Consider the following 17,902-nt stretch of genomic DNA (forward strand, 5'->3'; position numbering starts at 1 on the left):
GGAGGACATGGTTCTTCTCAGGGGAAGAACCAGGGGAAAGATGACAAAAAACCCAAAGAGTCCTCACAAGAGTCCCCAAAAACTTCTCAGGGAGGGGGAACCCCGAGCCAATTCACTTTTAAAGGGAAAGGGTATCAGGGAAAGAATTTTGATCCTGCTAAAGCAGGAAAGTTTCAGGAGCTTGCTAAGGCCGGCAAGTGTTTTGACTGTTATCAGCCAGGACATAAAAGAGGAGATGCTATCTGCACCAAGAAGCCCCCCACTGGTGGGCAATCCCAGGGGATTGCTAGTGTAGGGTTGGGGGTGGAAGTTGGCCCAGGGGTGGAATCAGGGTACACTGAAGTCACCTTAGTATCCGTGGGTGGGGTGGACATTGCAACTATGGCCACCTTACCTCCCATCATGCAGAGGTATAGACAGAGGCCTAAAGTCAATGGGACTGAAGTGGAAGCTCTGAGAGATACAGGAGCCAGTGTGACAATGGTTGCAGAAAAGCTGGTTTCTCCAGAGCAGGTCTTACCTGGTGTCTTCCACCAGGTGACTTATGCAGATACCAGAACCAAACTCCATCCCATGGCTATGGTGAGTCTGGAATGGGGAGGTGTGACTGGCCCTAAAAAAGTAGCTGTAGCTCCTGCCCTCCCAGTAGAGTGTCTGCTGGGAAATGATCTTGAAGCATCTGAATGGTCAGAAGTGGAGAGAAGGGTCCATGCACAGATGCTGGACCTCCCTGAATGGGTGTGTGCTGTGACCAGGTCACAGGCAGCACAACAGGGAAATGCTGGACACTTGGACCCTGGAACAATGGGCCAAGCCTCCAAGAAAAAGAGAAAGAGCACTGGGTCTGGCTTGCCAGCCCCAACAAGTACAGAGGGTCAGGAAGAATCCAACCCTGAGGGGGAGGATCTGAACTCTGAGGGAGGGACACCTTCCCTGCAAACTCTGCCTGACTTGGCAGAACTGCAAGGGGCAGGTGGGCCCACCAGAGAAGATTTGTGCCAGGGACAAAGAGAGTGTCCCACTCTTGAGGGCCTGAGGCAGACTGCTGCCAGGCAAGAACAAGGGGATACCAGTGGTACCCACAAGCTTTACTGGGAGGATGGAGTTCTCTACACTGAGGCAAGGACCCTCAAAGAAGGGGATACTAGGAGAGTAGTGGTCCCCCAAAAGTATAGAGAATTCCTCCTTACCTTAAGCCATGATATCCCCTTAGCTGGTCATTTGGGACAGACCAAGACCTGGAGCAGGCTGGTCAACCATTTTTTTTGGCCCGAAATGTCAGAAAAAGTCAGGGAGTTTTGCAGCTCCTGTGTCACCTGTCAAGCCAGTGGCAAGACAGGGGGCAAGCCAAAGGCTCCCTTAATTCCACTGCCAGTGGTTGGGACTCCCTTTGAGAGGGTGGGGATTGACATTGTTGGTCCCCTAGACCCACCAACTGCTTCAGGTAACAGGTACATTGTGGTGGTAGTGGACCATGCCACCAGGTACCCTGAGGCAATACCCCTCCGGACAGTCACTGCTCCCACAGTGGCTAGGGCCCTACTTGGTGTGTTCACCAGAGTGGGATTCCCAAAGGAGGTGGTCTCAGATAGGGGCACAAACTTTATGTCAGCCTATCTGAAAGCCATGTGGGAGGAGTGTGGTGTTACTTATAAGTTCAGCACACCCTACCATCCACAGACCAATGGTCTGGTGGAAAGATTCAATAAGACCCTGAAGGGCATGATCATGGGTTTGCCTGACAAACTCAGGAGGAGATGGGATGTCCTCCTCCCATGCCTGCTGTTTGCCTACAGGGAGGTGCCACAGAAGGGGGTTGGATTCAGCCCCTTTGAGTTACTGTTTGGGCACCCTGTAAGAGGCCCATTGTGCTTGGTGAGAGAGTCTTGGGAAAAGCCTCTCAAGGAATCCAAGGAGAATGTGCTGGATTATGTACTAGGCCTGCGGTCTCGCATGGCTGAGTATATGAAGAAGGCAAGCAGAAACCTGGAGGCCAGTCAGGAGCTCATGAAGCTCTGGCATGATCAAAAGGCTACCATGCCTGAGTATCACCCAGGACAGCTGGTGTGGGTTTTGGAGCCCATGGCTCCTAGGGCACTACAGGCCAAATGGACTGGGCCCTATCCAGTCCTAGAGAAAAAAGGTGAGGTCACCTACTTGGTGGACCTTGGCACCCCCAGGAATCCTCACAGGATCCTACATGTAAACAGGATGAAACCCCACCAGGACAGGGCAGACATGACCATGCTGATGGTCACTGATGAAGGAAAGGAGGAGGAGGGTGAACCTCTGCCAGACCTCCTGTCCTCAAAGGCAAAAGATGGGTCAGTGGAGGGAGTGGTACTCTCTCCCAAATTGACAGATCAGCAACAACAAGACTGTAAGCAAGTCTTGGGACAGTTTGCTAGTCTGTTCTCCCTGACCCCTGGACTCACCAATTGGTGTGTCCATGATGTTGACACTGGTGACAGCTTGCCTGTCAAGAACAAGCTGTACAGGCTGTCTGACCAGGTCAAGGCCAACATCAAAGCTGAAGTGGCTAAGATGTTGGACCTGAAGGTAATTGAGCCCTCTGATAGTCCTTGGTCCAGTCCAGTGGTACTGGTGCCCAAAGCTAATCCCCAAGGTGGGAAGAAATAATTAAGATTCTGTGTGGACTACAGAGGTCTAAATGCAGTCACTAGGACTGATGCTCACCCCATACCTAGAGCTGATGAGCTCATTGACAGGTTGGGGGCTGCCAAATTCCTGAGCACATTTGATCTGACCTCAGGATATTGGCAGATTGCCTTAAGTCCAAGAGCTAAGGAGAGGTCAGCATTTTCCACACCAGAGGGCCACTTTCAGTTCAAGGTGATGCCCTTTGGCATGAAAAATGCTCCTGCCACCTTCCAACGGTTGGTGAATAGAGTCCTATCTGGGTTGGAATCTTTTAGTGCAGCTTATCTGGATGATATAGCTGTATTTAGTTCCACCTGGAGGGACCACCTGGTCCACCTGAAGGAAGTGCTTCAGGCCCTGCTTCAAGCAGGCCTGACTATCAAGGCAAGCAAGTGCCAGATAGGGCAAAGTTCTGTTGTGTACCTGGGCCACCTTGTTGGTGGAGGCCATGTACAACCTCTCCAGCCCAAGATCCAGACTATCCTGGATTGGGAGGCTCCAAAAACCCAGACTCAAGTCAGGGCCTTTCTTGGCCTGACTGGGTATTACAGGAGGTTTGTTCAGAATTTTGGGACCATAGTGGCCCCTCTGACTGAGCTTACCTCCAAGAAACAACCCAAGAAGGTCATTTGGACCCCAGAGTGTCAGAAAGCTTTTGACACCCTAAAACAGGCTATGTGTTCAGCACCAGTGTTACTGGCCCCTGACTATAGCAAGGAATTTGTAGTGCAAACAGATGCTTCAGAGGAAGGGATTGGGGCAGTGTTAGCACAAGTTAATGAAGAGGGCCATGATCACCCAGTTGCCTTCATCAGCAGGCGACTACTCCCCAGAGAGAAAAAATGGAGTGCCATTGAGAGGGAGGCCTTTGCTGTGGTTTGGTCCCTGAAGAAGTTGAGGCCTTACTTGTTTGGCACTCACTTCCGTGTACAAACTGACCACAGACCTCTCAGATGGTTGATGCAGATGAGGGGGGAGAACCCAAAACTGTTAAGGTGGTCCATTTCCCTACAGGGGATGGACTTCACAGTGGAGCACAGACCTGGGACTGCTCATGCCAATGCAGATGGCCTTTCCAGGTTTTTCCACTTAGCTGATGAGGACTACCAGGGTGTAGGTTAGTACCCATCACCTTTCATCTGGGGGGAGGCAGTGTAGGAAAGTCCTTTTTTTTTTGCCTGATCACCCCCACTCTTTCTGGATAGGTACTGGTGGTTACTGACTCTTGGCTGTGCCCTGGGTACTGCTTACCAGTCCCAGGGCCAGTGCTCTGTGTAAAATGGATATGCAAATTAGGCTAATTAAAATTGGCTAAGTTAACCTATCTATAAGTCCCTAGTATATGGTAGGGCATGTAGGTTTAGGGACCACAGCATAGGTGGTGCACACCTAGGTGCATTGCTGAGGTGCCCAGTGTCATTTTAAAAGCAAGCCTGCCTTGCTGGCTGCTTTTAAATTAAAGTTATATGCAAATTCGACTTTGGAATTAAAGGTACTTCCAAAGTCTTAAACTACCTTATTTTTACATATAAGTCACCCCTAAGGTGTGCCCTATGTGCCCCTAGGGCTGGGTGCCATGTAACTATAAGCAGGGACTTTATAAAAATAGATTTATAAGCCCTGGTGAGGTAAAAACAGCCAAATTCGTTTTTCCCTCATTGAAGTAAATGGCCATCATAGGCTAGAATGGGCAGACTTTATTTTAAATTTTAAAGTCTCCTTAAATGTTACATACCAAGAATTTGGTATCAAATTGATTGTTATAATAAATCCCACAACTTCCAGTTGTTGGATTTAATATAACTAGTTCAGGTAAAAAGTTTAGACTTTACCTAAAAAGTTGCCAATTTCAGCTCTGCATTGTTTTTGCTGCTGTGCTCTGATTGGCCAGCCTGCAGCAGCTTCTGCCAGGCTACTTTAATGAGGTGTGAAGTGGCCTGGCTTCACACAAAGGAATGTGCTTGGGGGAGAGAATCTCCCCTCAGCAGATGGTGAGGCAGGAAGGGGGAGGGCTGCCAAACTGGTCTTCAAAGGCAGAGAAGGACATCTGGAGCACCCAGCAACACCCCCACATCCTGCAACCCCAGACAGCTAGGTGCCCCCTTGATTAGATTAGGAGAGGGCAGGAGAGGGGTGTGTTTATGATTTTTAGCCACACCAGTGGGTGGGCTCAGCCAGATCTCTCCTCCAAAAATCAGATTCATCCATTTTGGATTTTTAGAGACTGTTGCCTTCTGGGATGGATTTTTGCCACACTTCCCAGGAAGTGGTCATCACAGGGGGACGACCCTGTCCCTGATTGGAGAACCAGGGCCCCCCTGCTTTTCACCCAGGAGCAAGGATAAAACTGGCAGACCTGCACCCACGCCTCAGATCCCCTCCAGAATTCAACAAGAAAGGAACTAAAGAAGAAGAAGGACTGCCCTGCTGGACCCCTGGCCTGCACCTGGACCCTGCACTCAGAAGGACTGCACCAGCTGCACACTTGGGCTTCACCACAAGAAGGACTTTGCCTGGCTTCAACTGGTTCAAGGAGGGACTCCCTGTTTGCTACAGGTGAAAAATTGCTAACCAGAGTCCCCTGCACCAACTCCTGAAGAAAGCGACCAGCTGACCACTGTCCAGTGGCCAAAAAGGAGTTTGCGCCAGGTGCATTCTGGGAGTTGAAGTCCGCACCCCCCAAGGACCATCACAGAACTTCTGGACCCTTGGGGTGAGCTGTGGACCCCAAAAGAACCTTGAAAGAACATCTGGGTGAAGCCCCAGAAGTTTGGAAAAGATTGGAGAATTTTTGAAAAAAAGCTCCATAAAGTGACCGATCTGACGCGGAAATTCTAGCCGGCTTGCCTCAACCGCGACCCGGCCTGACTTCGTGGTTCGTCCCGGTAAAGAAAAACATCCAAAAAAGAGACTAAGTCCGAACGTAAAAAGTTGACCGGGACCTCCCAGCCATCGTATCCGAGAAGGGCTCCATGGACGTCGGATCAAGATCCAGGTTTACCCCGGTCAAAGGATTTTCATCTCGAAAAAACGACTAAGTCCGAAGGTAAAAATCACCACCGAGGAAACCGACTTCGCGTATCCGGACAAGGGCTCCAGGAGGTCGGATTCAACTGGCAGGTTCGTCCCGGTGAAGAAAAACTTCAAAATAAAGACTAAGTCAGAAGGTAACTTTTTAACCGAGGCCTCCCGCGACTTGTAGCCGAGCAGGGCTCCATCGCGGTCGGCCTGAAAGTTTGACTTTGCCCCGGTCCTGGTGCAACCAGATGACCCGATTGGCGCTTTTTGTTTCTAAGCGCTAGAAAATAATAATACTTTAAAAATTCATATCTCCGGTTCCCCTGAACCGATTTTAATAGTTTTTGTGTCATTTTAAAGATAAAAATATAAGCTATTTTTATAAATTGGTTTTGGATTTTTAAACTGTTTCCTGTGTTTTATTTAATTACTGTTTTGTGATATTTGAATGCTTTACACTTTGTCTCCTAAGTTAAGCCTTGACGCTCGATGCCAAGCTACCAAGGGTAGAGCTGGGATTAATTTACTGAGACTTAACTGTACCTATGTGGAGGTTAGTGGCTTGTTGCTAGGTGTAGGTACCTACCTGCCCTACCAATAACCCATTTTCCAACACTCTGCAAGACTCGTAAAGAAAGTTCAGTACAACTGAAGGTGCACGTTTAAAAATGTGCGCAGCAATGAAATGAAAACATGTACAAATACAGTAATTATTTACTTCAATCTATAAATAGCAAATATATATATATATATATATATATATATGTATGTATGTATGTATATATATATATATATATATATATATATGTATGTATATATTCTTGCACAATGGAAAGCAGATAATAATAATTAAAAATGAATTACCATGGGGCACAGTTGAATTTGCCTCATCTTTCTCCTGGCAGCAACAGGTCGTTGACCCCAAGATTGACAGTGAAGAGAAAGAGATTCTACCCTCATGGGAAAGATGACAGGCATCAGCGTCCCGATCCTGCCAGAGGTCTGCAGTTCACCCCATGGTCAATCCGGTTTCGGTCTCTTACATATCTTAAATAAGCCAGAGAGGAGAATTATAGAAAACGCCTCCTGCTCCACATGTTTTTGTTCACAAATGCTGGCTACTTCAGGTCAGATTTGAGAAGAACACGTTGGAACTGGCCAGGATCCCAAGGTGCTTTTCCAAAACCAAATCGTTCCCTGTTGTACCATAGGCATCATCCTAGTGCACACTTACCACTTTGCCTCCCCCATATTAAGCCTTAGCCCTTGATGAGAAAGAACATGCAGACACATAGAGAAAAAACATTAACGAAAAACACATTGCATAACAGATTGTGCACGGTAAAATACTTGCAGCTTCTGCACTTCTAACATGGCAGTGGCTAACGCTGAGTTCGACATAAAATATACTCAATAGGCAAAATGAAGCTGGTGATCACCAGTGTGAAGGTGTGCTGCTACGCACGAGTCAGTGGTCAAAACACAAATATAATTACACTCCACCCTTTGACCAAATGACTCACATACTCTAGAGGCCTAAAATGTACCTTTTTTTAAAACAAATTACAAGCAAATTCAGTATGTATTATACACAGCAACATAATGAAATGACAAAAGCAATAGAAGTGTGATTAATATTTTTAACCATTAGACAAGCTGACTTATTGATCATTCAGGTATTATGAACAGCTAAACCAGGCACACCTACAATAGAAAGACTTAGGCCTATATTTATACTTTTTTAGCGCCACATTTGTGTCATTTTCTAATGAAAAAACGGCGCAAACTTGCAAAATACAATTGTATTTTGTAAGTTTGCGCCATTTTGGGGTCAAAAAGTGGAGCAAATGCAGCGCTAAAAAAGTATAAATAAGGGCCTTAAACTTACATTTTCTGATTGGGATAATAATTCAATGACCGAATCACAGTACTCACTTAATTGAACTGTGTCCCTAGGATAACGAGTCTGCTCAGAGTTAGATGGAAACATCATGAGTCCTAATCGTGTAAAGGTACAAGGTCCACCAGTTATGTTAGCAGGGATGTAGGTAAAAGTGGGGTTCCCTCACAAGAATAACCAGCCAACTGGCAACTTACCATGCTTAATGTGGCTGGCAGCAGTCACCAAATGATGACAAGCCATGTAGTTGGACATATTTTTGCAATGTTGATTTGTTCGGTAAAAGCACAAAACCTTCCATGGCATGTCTTGAGAAGTTGATGTTTTCTTTTCTAAGCGCAATAGAATGCATTTTCCAACATCAGCAGGATTACATGTCATTCAGTAACAAAGTTCGCCTGTGGTAATGTTGTATGTAATTATCTGGGTGAGATTGTCCCACTTCTCATCAGTTGCTTCCTGACAGTCCCTACAATATTCACAGGGACTAAAATGGGTTTCCACGTCATGTTCTTGCACATCTTTATCCTGGTTAGTGGCATTGAAGATTTCTAACAAGATACTTGCTGGTGGTGGTATGGCAATTAAACAGGTTCACAAAACATCCACAGTCCTGCACATGACGCCCATACAGAAGTCAGATCTGTTGAGCACAACTTGCGCCAAATGGATCCATATGTTGTCATTCAGATGCAGCAGGGGTGTTGCACAACGTGATGGATCTGCCAGGTTGAAGTTGGGGGTGTTGGGAACCTCCCAACCCCACAAGCACTTGGCAGAAAGGAGACCACACAGCACACTCATGGCAGAGGCAAGCTGTAGTGTGATCTGTACAAGAAACAAGTATGATCATTCTTGCAAATAACAATTGTCAGCTGGGATGTGCTCCCATTTTTCCTTTCCTGGTTTTATGATCAGCAGAACATTATTGGGACCTGGAGGACCATTTAGAGATTCCACCAACACTTTAGCACCTGGGTTGTTGTCAGTTGAACCAAAACCTCTCTCCCCACGTACTGTAAGAAGGGATGGGGCAGTCCCTCTCCTCATCAATCCTCCATACACTGGAATTATGACAAGTTGGGCATTGGTGTAAGCATGTAGGTCAAGACCAGCAGATTCAGGTGTGGGTCTGTAAGGACCCAAAGCTCCAGGTTTTATTTCCCAGTACATGATGGTATTGGTGGCCACCTGTGGTTGTATCTGTAAAGCTGGGGTTAGCATTCTAATCAGGGGGGTTTCAGCATTTGTTAATGGTCTATTATTCAGAATCTAGAGGGCTTCATTTAAATGCTCTCTCCAGTTTTTCAGAGTCCCATCAGATAATTTGTTAGTTCAAAACCCCAGGGGCACCCTTCTTCTTCCCTGCTTTTGCCACCTGCTCCAATTTACATATTGTCCCTGGACAGTTACAGATAACTCAATGTCTCCTTCCTGCACTGGCCACAAGTTGAATTGCTTCTTTTGCCAAATCAAAAGCACACTGCTGCTCTTCACCCCATTCAAACTCATATTTGTTTCTTGTCACTTTGTAACAAAGGTTAAAATTTGACTCATATGAGGGACATGCTGTCTCCAAAAACCAAACAATCCCATGAATCATTGTGTCTCTTGCTTAGTGCGGGGAGTGGCAAACTACAAAGTCTTTTGTTTCGCCTGTAACAACACCTCTCTATATCCTTGATTCCACTGATCCCTAGAAACTTTGCATTTAGAGAGGGTGTCTGTGTCTTGTCTGAATTAATCATCCAGATTTTATTCTGCAAAAGTTCCACAACCCACTGCATGAATATATCTTTAATATCCTTAATTTCTTGCTGGGTGTAATCTTCTAAAGAATGCATTTCAACTCCTGCCAAATTCTGTGGATTACTCTGTATTATTTCTCTAAATACTGGCTGAGCACGAACTTTGTTCTGCTCATTTGGCTCACACTGGCCCCCACCTTTTTTAACCTTTTCATCACTGAAATCTGAAAAATCAGCTGTCCCTGTGACGGATTGGTGGACATCAGCCTTATCTTGTAATAACTTATTCTGACAAGACAGCATAGTTACAGTTTTTTTGTGGCAAAAAGCTGTTTCTCTAATTGCTGATTTTCATATTCTAACTGTTTGCACTTCGCATGCATTTTCCTGTAAGCAGAGAGGAGTATCCAATCCCTCCTACCAAGAACAAAAAGGTCATCATTCTGTTCAAAGAGCACCTTTTTTAAACATATAAGAAAATTCAATAGCTCTGTTTTACCCAGGCACCCGTCCCAAAATTTAGAAAGTCTTGATAAACAAGAAAACGCTTTAGCCAAGAAATTATAAGGCATTTTAATTACACATGCATTTTTTGAAATGATTTGCAGTGCTTCCTTGCCAAGCATATTTTCACTTTTAAATCATACACTCTCAACTTCTAACCTCCCTTTAGACTGCCGACTGTGCCAAAGTGTTTTGCTTCACTATGGACCGAGATGAAATACACACACACTGAAAAGAATCTCTGGTATGCAACTCATAGTCTAGGAAATACGTTTATTAAATCACTCTGCAAGGCTCATAAAGAAAGGTCAGTACAACTGAAAGAACTGAAAGTGCACGTTTAAAAATGTGCCCAGCAACGAAATGAAGACATGTACAAAGAATTCTCTAATTCAATCTATAAACAGCAAATATATATTATATATATATATATATATATATATATATATATATATATATATATATATATATTTATATATATATATTATATATGTGTGTACGTATCTATTCATGCACAATGCAAAGCAGATAATAAGAATTACAAATTAATCACTGTGGGGTACAGTTCAATTCGCCTTGTCTTTCTCCTGCCAGCAACAAGTCGTTGACCCCAAGATCGACCGTGAAGAGAAATAAATCTACCCTCATGGGAAAGATAACAGGCAGCAGTGTCCCGATCCTGCCAGAGCTCTGCACTTCACTCCATGGTCAATCAGGTTTCGGTCTCTTATCTTAAATAAGCCAGAGAGAAGAATTCTAGAAAACCCCTCCTTCTCCGCAAGTTATTGGTAAAAACTGTTTGCTACTTCAGGTCAGTTTTGAAAGAAACATGTTGGAACTGGCCAGGATCTCAAGGTGCTCTTCCAAAACCAAACCGTTCCCTGTCGTACCATAAACATCTTCCCAGTACATCCTTATGTCTCTGCCTCCCCCATGTTATGCCTTAGTCCTTTATGAGAAAGAACACGCTGACACGTAGAGTAAAAACATGTTGCATAACATGTTGTGCACGGAATAATACTTGCAGCTTCTGCACTTCTAACATGGCAGTGGTTAAAGCTAAGTTAGACATAAAATAAAAACAATAGGCAAAATGAAGCTGGATGTTACGAATGTGATGGTGTGCTGCTAGGATAAGTGCAATGTGGAGTCAGTGGTCAAAACACAAATATTATTACAGGGAGCTTTTTGATTTTCTGGATAATCATTACCCCCAAATACCTCAATTCACCTTTATTTAGTTCACGCTCACTTGGAATATTCCAAATCATGACTTCCGTCTTGGCATTACTGACCAGGTACCCTGCCACCTTTCCAAACTCTATTGTCAAACTAACCAAAACCGACAAAGTGCCCCTTAATTCTAACTTGTTTGCATAAGATCGTCAGCATACAGAACAACCTTCCTTTGCCAGGCATTACATCTAAACGGTACTATAACCTACTCCTTTCTAATTTTACATGCAAAGGGCTCTATATATAGACTGAACAATAGAGGTGATAATGGACACCCCTGCCTCGTGCCCCTCGCTATTTTTAATAGCAAAGTCAGGCTTCCGTTCACCAGGACTCTTGAATGGGGATTCTGATCAATCATATGTAGTACCCAACAAAAGTTCTCCCATAGGTTAAAAAACGTAAAGAGAGCTTGCAAGTATGTCTAATTCACTCTATCAAATGCCTTTGTGGTGTCTAACATAACTACAGCCAGCTGAACCTCATATGCTGTGCTGAGATCTATTGAGGTAGTCAGGTCATGCGTTAGCTCATGCATAAACCTTCCCTTGAGAAAACCTTTTTGGTCATCATGAAGGAGCCCACCAATCACACTCCCCAAGTCTATCAGATAGTAGTTTTGCAAAGATTTTGTAGTGACAGTTTAAAAGCAATATTGGCCTGTATGAATCGTAGCTCTTAGGGCATTTCCCTGGTTTCTAGAATAGCTTCATTCCAAGTTGGGAGTAGCAACGCCCCAAACTCCAAGATCTCTCCAAAAAGTGTGGTGATAATCAGAGGCAGACCATCTGGGCTTGCGGCTTTACCCGTTTTACTAGTCTAACATGCCTAATCTACTTCAAACTGTTCAATATACCCAGTGAGCAGTGTATTCTGTTCATCACTTAGTGTACCTAAGTCTTCATTCTTAAACCAGCTTCTCACCATCTCCTCCAGGACCTCCAAGTCTGCAGAGTATAAATCCTAAGAAAAAAGATGGAACGTGTTACTACTCCTTAAAATGGACCCAGTTGTCCCACAACCTAATTCACTTATTGAGTTTGTAGCCAAATCTGATTTTATCTTCCAGGCCAGAAACTTCCCACATTTTTCCCATACTCTAAATGTTAGACTCACATCTCTTTTCTTCCTTCCACCTCTGATGCCAGCCTGTCCTTCGCTGTTTGTAGCAGTACCTTCAGGCTCTCTATACCCCTGGGGCCTGTCCCCTGCTGGGTCAATTTCTTCTCTACCTCCTGCACTTCCCCTCCAGTTCATTTATCTCTTTACTGTAAGCCTTTCTTTTAAAAGAAACCAGCCTAATAAATCTACCCCTTAGAAAGGCTTTAGAGGAGTCCCACAACATACCCAGACATGCAAGTTTAGATTAATCCAGAAAACTCCTCTGTATCTAATCAGAGCTCTTTTATCGCATTCTCATCGAATATCAATGTGCAATGTAGTGTCCACCTGTGCTTCTCGGCCTTATTGTCTAAAGAAATATCCAGGCATATAGCAGAGTGGTCTGACAGGCGGGCCCCTACGTGACAGACATCCTGGACTTGCTCCTTTAGCTTCCAATCAGCCAGGAAGAAATCAGTACTCGACTGATGTCCATATTTTTGTTATTAAAAGTGTACCTCAGCAGTGGTCTCATTCTCTCTCTCCCCAGCCTGAATGGCCATCCTCGTATGGTTTCTACCAATGACTATCAGTTGTGCAGTCACAATACCCTGCCACAAATGTGGTGGAGCATCCTGTCTGCAAAATTCTAAATGAAGATCTAAATGTCTTTATTTTTTGGATACACATTTAAAGTTCTCAATCACCTGTTTGAGGTTGTTGCCTCTATATTTCCTTTACCTCAGGCCGTCTTCAGGCCTGAACCTTGAGCTGTCTCAAAAACAATAAACAACAATGGAATAAAGGGTTACCTTCCACTCCCACAAAGAAAATTGACCAAAGAAAACATTATATTTTGTCCCATCCATACCCAATTCGCTTCCTGTTTCCATTTTCTATGGCAACCTCACTCTGCTGGCCTTCCACCAGAACACTTGTCCTTTTAAATCACTGAATAAAAGTAATGTACAATGTCCCACCAACTGAGTTAAAGTTGATATGATATCTCTTCATTGTTTGTGTTGTCTTTTTTGGAGGAGTAGGTGTGGAACATGGAGATGACACAGAAGTGGAGCTAAATTCATTACATAAATATTACATAATACAAAGTCTAACTTTATTTGAAAGGTTACAGGCATCACATACATGTATGGCATGTCAGCCAAGTCCCAGCATCCATTTTAATTTTCAAATTCAGTACGATAATCCAGTGAACGGTATCAATCAAAGGCATCATTGTTCATATTGCAACTTGGTATACTTAGTGAAGAAAAAACTGAAACCCAACAGATGATATTGGAGTGCACCAACATGCATTTTGCACTTCTTCCATCTCCACCACAGCTTCATATGGCATGCCTACACACAACCAATACACTTCAAAGAGTGTTTCTATAATGATTCTTAGTCATTGGAGTGTGAAATTTCTGTTCTTGTCCTATACTCACGAAATAACAACGGAGGGATCAAGCCTGCATGTCTTCAAATACTATTTTCCTAATCATTGAACCTACACAAAATCCATTTTTTAGGAACTGCATTTTGCTAGGACTCAATCTCTTAGCTACACCAGAGGAGCCTATGTCAAATCAATGGCAAACAGGTCATTTGGGCACTTTGCAGGTGCAATGTATCTTTAGCTTTTGCACACCTGAAGTTTACCAGAAGCAGAACCAAATAGCTCTTGGAGTCCACTCATTGATCCTTGGCATGAGAGCAAGGCCAACCCTTTAGTCTCCCAACACAGGTTCAACGACAGGCGCAGTCTTTCTCAAGTTCTACCTTGGTCCAGTAGGGGCAGCAGGTGAAGCTTTCCTTGGTGCAGCCTTACTTTCTGGGGTCCACAGGTTCAGCAAGTTCAGTCCTTCTTCTTTTCTTTACAAACCCATCAGTGTTCTGTGGCTGGGAGGCATATTATGGCAATGTTGTGCATTTGGATAGGGAGGACTCACTAGCAAATAGGGCTACATTTCCCACAGTGCAACCCTCCCACTTTTACATAATTTTCTGTGGGGTTGGCTCTAAGAAATCCCACGGTGCATCTCTCTATCCAAATCTAAGAAATCGGGATCCTACTTCCTTTCTTCCCTGGGACAGAGCCATAGGCACACCCCTGAGGTGTGACCAGTAGAATGAGCTACCCCTCCTGGAAAACTGGTTCTGTAACAGGGTTTCCAATCCTGGAGGAGTTGCCAGCCTGTCACAAAGTAGCAGGCAAATTGAGGTATGACTCACATTTGCCTCTTTGAAACTGGGCCATCTACGACCATCGCTCTTGGTCCATCCTTGCAGGAGGTGGTGACACCTCCTCCCTGAAGCAGACTCTTTGCTTTTCTGGGAGCTCCTTACACCTCTTAGCAGGAGACAATCAGGCTGCCTCGGGTGACAACTGCTGCAGTTAATCAGAATCGTCTATTAGAAGTTTATGGCAAGAAAGTGGTGACTTTCTAGAGTCACCTTTGTTTCAAACATTACCTTAAATGCAATTTCAGCAGTATGTCATGTGTGTTGTTGCAATTAATTTCATATCTAGGAGTATTAGGTTTGGGGCTTCTCAAATGGACATCATGGAAGTTAGCACCAAGCACATGAGCTAGTGATGCTGCGTTATCCAATGGGACCACCAACCTTGGTAGAGTGAAAATGCTGATTTTGAGTTTTCACTGTCAGGACATGCACAGTATAAAAGTAACATCCCCTCCTCTTTAATCTGTAACACCCTGCCTGGTGGGCTACTAAAGCCTTCCATAGGGTAGACCTATAAGTATTAAAAAAGGAAGGTTTTGCACAGTTCTGTTGAGTTGGCAGTTTAAAAGCTGCCTGAAAAGGCTGCAAGTGACAGAGCTAGAGCCATCGTCTCACCTTGTCACTGTAGTGGTGGCACAATAAATGTTGTAGTCCACTAGTTACATTTAATGTAGTAGCCCTGGGTGCAATTGTGCCATATACCAGAGATGTATAGGTAAGTCAACTATGCCAATCAGGGACTGCCAATTGCACATAGACTTTGAGGGAACAGAGCTTGTGCACTGAGTTCTGGTCAGTTGTACTAGTGCACTTCAGATTGAAAAAAACTCTGTTCAAAACTTTGGAGGGTGATCACACAAAAATAGGCATTCTCTTACAAGTTTGTTTGAATAATGTTATGTCCAATGCAGGAAAACAGGAAAAGAATGGTGCAGCAGGTGTTCAATGCCATTATGACAACAGCAGTGCTCGGACCCTCTATTCCAAAGACATTCCATTTGTCTAGGAACGGAGTAGGGTATGGGTAAAGGGCAGTGCTACATAAGTGAATGAACAGAAAGGATAGCATATGCAGAATACATGTAATTAAAATAATACAAAAAGAAAAAATACCACAATAAGAATCTGAAAAAATAAGATATAAATATAAACACCAAAGAGAGCTTATAATCAGTATATTAAAACTCCATACCATAAAAAGTCAAACCTGTTAGCCTTTCCCAAACCATGTTTAGAGAGGATCCGCTAATAAGGCAGTTGCCCCAATAAGGTAATAAGTCTTGGAAGAGAATACATTCTAAACACAAGTGACAATGTAAAGGGAATTATACATTAGTCATTTTTTTAACAGTTTTACCATGCACTGTTGTACTAAAGAGGCGTTGGTGTGTTTCACGATGGATAGAACGAGAATTACATGAGAAGGAATCACAGTAGGAAGGGAGGAACAATGTCAAATGATAAACATAGATTTTACAATTATTGCAAACAGAAATAGTTGGAGAAAGTGAGACCTCAGTTCTATCCGAAAGACAAGTAGAGGGTGTTAGGTTCTTAAATTCAGGAGGAACGTGATTCAGAATGATGAAGCTGCTTTGAAAAATTGTGATTTTGGCCTCTGGATAAATTGAGTTTTAGGATGCAAAGAAAAAAATCCTTGCTTTTGAGGCCTTTTTAGCCTCCTTAATTGTTAAGCAGGCTCAGTAAGTAGGGAGGAGTTTTATGTGAATTGCTTGACATGCCAGGAATCCAATCATGAATCTAATTCTCAAAGAAGAGGCCAAAGCTTAAATGAACAGAAAAGGGACCACAAAACAGGTTAAGGCATAACAAGTGTGGTCGTTCTTTCCATGTCAGATGCAGCATGGTTTGAACGGAAGCAATATCCAATGAGAAGTGCAACCCTGTTTCTGAAGTTACTAACTCATACAACATCATAAATCCCACCCATACCTGTTAATTCATACAACTCCCACGACCAATAAACTAAACAACATTTTCCAGTTCTTTAAAGTCACATGATATGATTTTTTTTTGTAAACAGATTTTATTAGCATTTTCAAGAAAACAACTACATTCACATACAATTTCAAGCAGTGGTCTTCCCTTGTTCAGTGGACAGAAAAAGTGGACAGTCACATTTATCAGTAGCTAGCCATGTTTAAAGTTAATCCCACTCCAGGAACCGATTGCGCGGACTGTGGCATTACCCTTCCCGTCCCTTTCCCCTTGAGTCAGTGGAATAAAAGCAACAATAGTCGGCAAAGTTAATGGGTGTATGTAGGAAAGTACCATCTTGCCTGGCATGTTACCCCCATTTTTACTTGTATGTATGTTTATTTTTGCCTATGTCACTGGGATCCTACTAGCCAGGACCCCAGTGCTCATAATGTATGCCCTGTATGTTTTCCCTGTGTGGTGCCTAACTGTATCACTGAGGCTCTGCTAACCAGAACCTCAGTGTTTATGCTCTCTCTGCTTTTAAAATTGTCACTGCAGGCTAGTGACTAATTTTACCAATTCTCATTGGCACACTGGGACACCCTTATAATTCCCTAGTATATGGTACCTAGGTACCCAGGGTATTGGGGTTCCAGGAGATCCCTATGGGCTGCAGCATTTCTTTTGCCACCCATAGGGAGCTCAGACAATTCTTACACAGGACTGCCACTGCAGCCAGAGTGAAATAACGTCCACGTTATTTCACAGCCATTTTACACTGCACTCAAGTAACTTAGAAGTCACCAATATGTCTAACCCTCACTTAGTGAAGGTTAGGTGCAAAGTTACTTAGTGTGAAGGCACCCTGGCACTAGCCAAGGTGCCCCCACATTGTTCAGGGCAAATTCCCCAGACTTTGAGGGTGCGGGGACACCATTACACGTGTGAACTACATACAGGTTATCTATACAGGCTACCTATGTGTAGCTTCACAATGGTAACTCCGAACATGGCCATGTAACATGTCTAGGATCATGGAATTGTCACCCCAATTCCATTCTGGTATTTGGGGGACAATTCCATGCATGCTGGGGCTCCAGCATGGACCCCAGGTACTGCCAAACCAGCTCTCTGGGGTTTTCTCTGCAGCTGCCGCTGTTGCCAACCCTCAGACAGGTTTCTGCCCTCCTGGGGTCTGGGCAGCCCAGTCCCAGGAAGGCAGAACAAAGGATTTTCTCTGAGAGAGGGTGTTACACCCTCTCCCCTTTGGAAATAGGTGTTAAGGGCTGGGGAGGAGTAGCCTCCCCCAGCCTCTAGAAATGCTTTGAAGGGCACAGATGGTGCCGCCCTTGCATAAGCCAGTCTACACCGGTTCAGGGAGCCACCAGCCCCTGCTCTGGCCCGAAACTGGACAAAGGAAGGGGGAGTGACCACTCACCTGTCCATCACCACCCCAGGGGTAGTGCCCAGAGCTCCTCCAGTGTGTCCCAGACCTCTGCCATCTTGAATGCAGAGGTGTGAGGGCACAATGTAGACCTCTGAGTGG

The sequence above is a fragment of the Pleurodeles waltl genome, chromosome 2_2 (genome assembly GCF_031143425.1).
Source record: "Pleurodeles waltl isolate 20211129_DDA chromosome 2_2, aPleWal1.hap1.20221129, whole genome shotgun sequence".
Classification (NCBI taxonomy): Eukaryota; Metazoa; Chordata; class Amphibia; order Caudata; family Salamandridae; genus Pleurodeles; species Pleurodeles waltl.